General features: G+C 48.7%; 1 protein-coding gene across 1 annotated transcript in view; it reads left to right on the top strand.

The window, feature by feature from the left end:
* The window catches only part of LTN1 (listerin E3 ubiquitin protein ligase 1), an 88773-nt gene that overhangs the window by 74437 nt on the left and 7906 nt on the right, over window positions 1-6430 (top strand). The window lies entirely within an intron of this gene.

The following is a 6430-nucleotide window of genomic DNA, read 5'->3' as shown; positions in this document are numbered from 1 at the left end:
CCCCCCCCCCCACACACACACACACACACCCACACACACCCTCCCCTCCACACACACACACCTGAATTGTGGGGGATTTTCTCCCTGATTGTGTTTTTTTAATTTGGTGCGGCTGTGTGTGCCTTCACCCGCACAGCTGCATCATCTTTTGACGGGACGTGTGGATGGTGAAACTATACATCCCTCTAGCCACCACGACAGAGGGACTTGTAGTTCTCCATGGAATACAAGTGCAGTAATTTCACCACACTTGTAGTCCAATGACAACTCTTCCCGTCTAAGTTCCTGACTATCTGTACCGAGTAATTGACATGGACAGGAGGGGAGAATCTGCAAGAGGCAGAGCATTGCACCCGTGATCCGCATTGCAGTAGCAGTGCTTTACTGTCTCCAAACAATACAGACTGACACGCGCACACGCTAACACATTGGACTGGGTGGACCTGTGTCTTTTTCCACCCCTTCTTGCTATGCAAGGTGTAGCAGTACCAAAGACTGCAACACACAAAACACTGTCAGCTTTGACCATTATACCTGTTTGGGTCGAGGTTTTTCATATTGTTTTCAGGTCTGTTATTAAGCGTGACTATATTTTTAGGGCCTGCCTGTTGACATTCGTCATTTTAATCCAAAACTGTCCATTGTTTTATTTTTCCTACCCTCTAGTGCCAGATACATTTGACAGGCCATAAGTTTTATGGGGGGGGGCGGTGAACCCACTAGAAAAGATTGTTTTGTTACGGTGGTAATTTCTGTTGAGCTGAAGCCAGCAATATCCTACTTAATCTTTTTGAGTTGAGCCCTTCAGTACAGGACTCGCAGTTCCCTTTTACAGGAAAGAGGCTGGCACTTGTAGGAAACCTAAACAATCGCAGGTGTTTCTCCGCTGGCTGTACTTCTTAATCTCGTGCCCTGTATTAGATCTCTAGGAAAAACATCCTTAGCAGAGCTCATCGAATGAGCATTCCTGATACATGGCTCATCCTAAGAACACAAGCTTTCCATGCTTCCAGCTTTCACAGTAATTGCATCAAATCTGCATACATTAAAGTGTATATTTTGGGGGGTTTAGGACAGTACATTTAGCATTTCTTTTAGCTTCCTATAGCTATTTGTCTTTGCTGGTGAAATTCACTCTTTGTTCTGGTGACCAGAAAGTGAGAGGAATTCTTATACGGTATGTTCCAGTTATCACTGCAACAGGAAAAGAGGAGACTTTTTTGTATCGGCTGTCTCTGGGGGAATGTTCCTTGCGTTGGAAACTTTTTTTTTTTGCCTCAATTCTTGTTGTGTATCTGTGACAGAAAGTGAGTGGAAATCTCCATAATAGCCGAGACGGCCAAGAAAAACCAAAACACCTTACATAACATAACATTAATAAACATTTTGTGCCTGTAAATTACACGGAGTGTGGGAGAGTATAATATAGGTTTTCTACAGTTTTGTATAGTGCTGACAAATTCCACATCTCTTTTATACTGTCTGTACATGCTGTTATTCACTAAGCTCCTACCCCAGAGAGTTTACGAGAGCCAATGAAGCATGCCTGTTATATAAGAGTTTAGGCAAAATCTAGTTAACCTACCTGTAAGCTTTTTCTTCATTTGTGGTGGAACCAGAAGAACTGAATACAATTTATGTAGCGCAGCCTTTCTCAACCAGGGTTCCTCCAGAGCAAGGGTAGCCAAACTCTGGCCCTCCAGCTGTGGCGGAACTACAAATCCAATGAGGCATTGCAATATTCTTACAGCCACAGACATGACTCCCGGAGAGATATGCATCTTAAATGTAAGGATCACTCTTCCCACTGACCACCGATGTAAGGATTACTCCTTCAGTGACCACCAAGTTAGGATCACTCTTCCGACAGGATGTGTAATGCACGCAGTGCAGCGGTCATTGGTTCATAATGCACAGAGTGCAGGGGTGAGGAGTATGTAATGTTCAGAGTACCGGGGTCAGGCCTGTGTAATGCAAAGAGTGCAGGGGTCAGGGTTGTTTAACTCAGAGTGCATCGGTTTGTAACACACATGGTGCAGGGGTCAGGAGTACATAACGCAAAGAATGCCCTGTGCGATACTCTCCCCCACTTTCCCCTCTCCAAAAAAATCCCAAATTCTCCCAAAATAAAATATCCCCTCCTCCAAGTACACATGACCCCCCCCCCCCCCCCCCCTGCAGAAATCCCTCCTTCTAGCACAAATATCATTATTGCTTTCCCACCAGACATCTCCCCCTGTCCACCTGTAATTCTGTCCAGCACAAGTTCTCTCCATTGGTACTCCACGAGTTCTCTCCATTGGTTCTGCACTCTCCACTGCATCTGGGCATGTGCCCTGAGTGCCAGGTCTAGCGATGACCGCGGTGTGCAGTAACTGATTGGTTAATGTGGGTTAGTGTACATTGCACTGTTTATTACAAAAACAGTTGTAAAACATGCACGTAGGGCATTATGATGATCCAGGGCACGTCCACAGTGCTATACTTAGGCTCTCATTTCTATATGAAATATATTTATCTTTCCAGGACTGAGGTTGATCAAATAGATGGCTTTCTTGAGGATTCAGCTGTCCTTTGGGAAACCACACGCTCTGTGGATGAGTACACCAAAACATAATTGTTGTAAAAGACCTCATTGGACAGGCATTTCGAAATTAATATGGGAATGTTCTTTAAACCCCATCACTGGTATGTCGGCTTCACTTGTCTTCAACTCCCTTTTACAGACAAATAATGAGGCTTTTAACAGAGAAGGGAATTCTTCCCTCATACATTTCCACCAGTCCCCAGTGAATTAATTACAATTTCGTTGTGTACATTTACATTATGGATTGTACTTTCCCTGAGATGGAATTTTAGATCTTGCTTGTTATTGTTTTTCTTAGAGGCCAACCCAAGACTAATATTTCAATTTAGCAAATTAATAAATTGAGTTTTCATTGCTGTAGTCACAGGCTTTACAATGGCGTGCACACAGATGTTTCAGATGGGGAGAACATACAAGGGTGTATTGAGCTTACTTTCTCTTTCACAAGTCTAGGTCGAGTAATTGCTTCTCTTTCACAAAGATTTTATTTGGTTTTTGTCAGTTTTTCATATAAAAGATTACAAAGAGAACAGAAGTGGGGCATGCAAGCCCTGCAATAAGGCACTTAAATGGAAAACAAACAGCTACAGCATCGTGCAGAGCCCTGTAGGCCGTAGAACAGGAGCCGTGTGGCAAGTGCCAGAGTGCAATTTGGGAGTTAGAAGGAGCTATTGCAGTTCAGGTTCAGTGGGTAAGGCTCAAATTAACATGGAATGGGGCAACACGGGGGAGGGTTTATCAGGCCCGATGCCTGGGTATCGTGGGGTCGAGGTCAATGAGTTCTACAGCCCTCTACCCCGGGGCCATTAGGACGGGGGTCAAGCAGCACAAATCAGTTTAACGACAATAACAGGGGAAGCAAAGGAAGAGGACACGAAGACGGGGAAGGAGGGGAGGACCAGGTATGGGACAGAACAGAGGGGGAGTGAGACAGGGGAGGCCGGTAAACTGGGAAATGGGTTCAGGGGGAGTTGGGAAGTACAGAGCCTCTAAATGGATAGAAGGTGTGGATTGAAGGAAGGTGGTTTAGAGTAGTCAATCCAAGGTTGCCAGATCAGTAGGAAGCGATCGTGTGTGTCGGACAGGACTGCCGTCAGTTTCTCGGGGTTGGAGTTTTCCACGCTCTGGCGATTGTCATTTTGGTGGCGACAAAAATGTGGGACACAAGGTGCTTCTGGTAACGCGTCAGCTGCGGAATTTGTTGGAGTAACAATGCCTCGCACGGATCCTTTGTCAAGGTGAGTTGGAAGAGGGAATTGAGTAACTCGTAGACACGATTCCAGAGGTGTGCCGCCCGGTGGCATGTCCACCAAATGTGGATCATGGTACCCGATGCGCCACAGCCCCGGAAGCAGTGTGGGGAGTAGGAGGGGATATATTTCGCCAGACGGGCCGGCGTGTAATACCAACGGTACATCACTTTGTAGGAATTCTCGAGTGGGAGTACGTTGCGGGAGCAACGCGCTATTGCTGACCAGGTATGCTGCCAGTCCTCAAGTGATAGGGTTCTGCCCAATTCCTCATGCCACTGACGCTGATAGGGAGCAAGGGTGGTAGAAGTGGAGGATAATAGAGAGGAGTAGATCAGAGAGATAACACCTGGGGCGTGTGGGTCTGAGTTACAGCAATGTTCGGATAGGGTCATTCTCGAGGGAGCTGAGGTGTTTTTCAGGAGCGAATTAATGAAATGGCTTATTTGGGTATAGCGAAACCATTCCTGGAGTGGAATGGATCTATTGGTGCGGAGTTGCTGGAACGATTTCACACCGGAGAGCGAGATGAGGGAGTGTACAGTGGTCAGGTCGTTACGGGACCACTATGCGAACGAGTGAAGATCGGTGGCGCCTGGTGGGAATAATGGAGAGTTGAGCCAGGGCAGTAGAGGGAGGTGAGGTGACATCAGGTTGCCGGAGTACCGAACTCCGTCCCAAATCTTCAGGGAGTGTCTAAGAATCGGGCTGAGATTAGTGGGCCGGTCAGTTTGGGAGAGCCACAGCAGGGACGTGAGGGGCTGGGGGTGACAGTCCACCAAGTCGAGACACGCACATAGTGGGAGTTCGGTCACTGAATGTAATAGAGCTAAGGGAGCAATGGTGGCTGCCATATAGTATGCTCGAAGATTAGGGACTGCAAGACCTCCACTGAGTTTGGGGCGATACAGTAGTTTTTGGTTGATGCGGGGACGGGAGTTGCCCCAAATGAATGCGAGTATCCGTCGTTGGAGAATGTGAAAAATATGGCCAGGAATGCGGATCGGCAGGGGCCGGAACACGTAAAGTAACTTGGGCAGGAAGGTCATCTTCACTGCATGGATCCTCCCTATCCAGGAGATGGGAAATCTCTGCCAGGAGGTCAGCAAATTAGTGAGGGATTTCAGGAGGGGGGGAATGTTGGCTGCGTACAGGGTGTCATAGGCCGGGGTCAGGCGGATGCCCAGGTATTTAAGGGAGGGGGCCCAGGTGAACGGGAAGGAGAGCTTGAGTGCGGCTAGCGTTGCAGGCGCCAAGGAGACATCAAGAGCTTGGGATTTGGATTGATTGACCCGCAAGTCTGAGATGAGTGCAAAGTCCGAGAGTGCTTTAAGGAGGTTTGGGAGGGAAAGGAGGGGGTTAGTCAGTGACAGGAGGACATCGTCAGCAAAGAGAGATATTTTGTGGTGGGAGCCCGCCACCTCAAGACCCTGAATATCGGGATTGGATCTAATGTATTCAGCCAAGGGTTCGAGGGCTAGGGCAAAAAGGACAGGTGACAGGGGGCAACCTTGGCGAGTGCCACGAGCTATCGGGAAAAGGGATGATTCGAAGCCACAGTACTTAAGCTTGGCCTGGGGTGAGGCATATAGGGCGGCGACCCAGGATATAAAGCGGGAGCCAAAGCCCCAGTGACGGGAGGACTTCAAAGGGATACGGCCAAGAGAGCATGTCGAAGGCCTTGGAGATGTCCAAGGACAGCAACATCATTTCTCTGGAGGGTAATTTGGCTAAGTGCATCAGGTGAAGGGCCCGCCGGACCCCGTCCCCGGCCTGCCTGGAGGGCATGAAGCCGACCTGGTCTTTTTTGATCAGGGACCCCAGAAATTGGTTAAGACGGGAAGTGAGAATTTTGGAAAGGATCTTGACGTCTACGTTTATTAAGGAAATGGGGTGGTAGTTGGCCCAGGAGTGGGGATCTCTATCTGGCTTGGGTATCATGACAACGTTCGCTGTGAGCATGTGGGGGGACATAGAGTCACCCTTCAGGAGGCCATTAAAGAGGGAGGCTAAGTGGGGGGATAATTCTTCCGATAGTTTTTTATAGAAAAGGAAGGGGAATCCATCCGGGCCCGGGCGTTTACCCGTTTTGAAGGCTTTAATGGCCAATTGGACTTCGATGGCAGAGATATCCGTCTCCATGAGGACCCTACCGGCTTGTGGGATATCTGGAAGGGTAATTCGGGAGAGAAATGCAGACAAAATTCGCTGTTTTACGAAAGGCTATGAGGACACCTCGGGTTTTCGTGGAGGCATTAGCTTGGTACACAGATGGGAAGAAAGCATCAAAATATTTGGGGGCACTGGAGGTCGAGAAATGTGTTTCCTGAAGGCAGGCCATGTCTATATGGCAGCTACAGAGATAGCGAAAGGCTTTCGTCCGTTTCTGGGGGGGAGTTGAGACCTTGTACATTCAGGGAGAGCCAGCGGAGCGGCATCGTGCTGCTCGGGGTCGGTGGCCCGAGTAGGGACTCTGTACTTCAGGGGGGTGGGGGCGGCGGGGAAGAGGGTGCGGGGAGGGCGGACGACAAGACACACGTAGGAAAGAGGGACCAGGGAAGAGGGCGGGCAGGGACGGGAGGGATGAGAAGGA

Source organism: Nanorana parkeri, unplaced genomic scaffold (genome assembly GCF_000935625.1).
Source record: "Nanorana parkeri isolate BGI_ZX_2015 unplaced genomic scaffold, ASM93562v1 scaffold194, whole genome shotgun sequence".
Lineage (NCBI taxonomy): Eukaryota > Metazoa > Chordata > Amphibia > Anura > Dicroglossidae > Nanorana > Nanorana parkeri.
The sequence above is the reverse complement of the archived record's forward strand: the minus strand, read 5'-3'. Positions and strand labels throughout refer to the sequence as shown.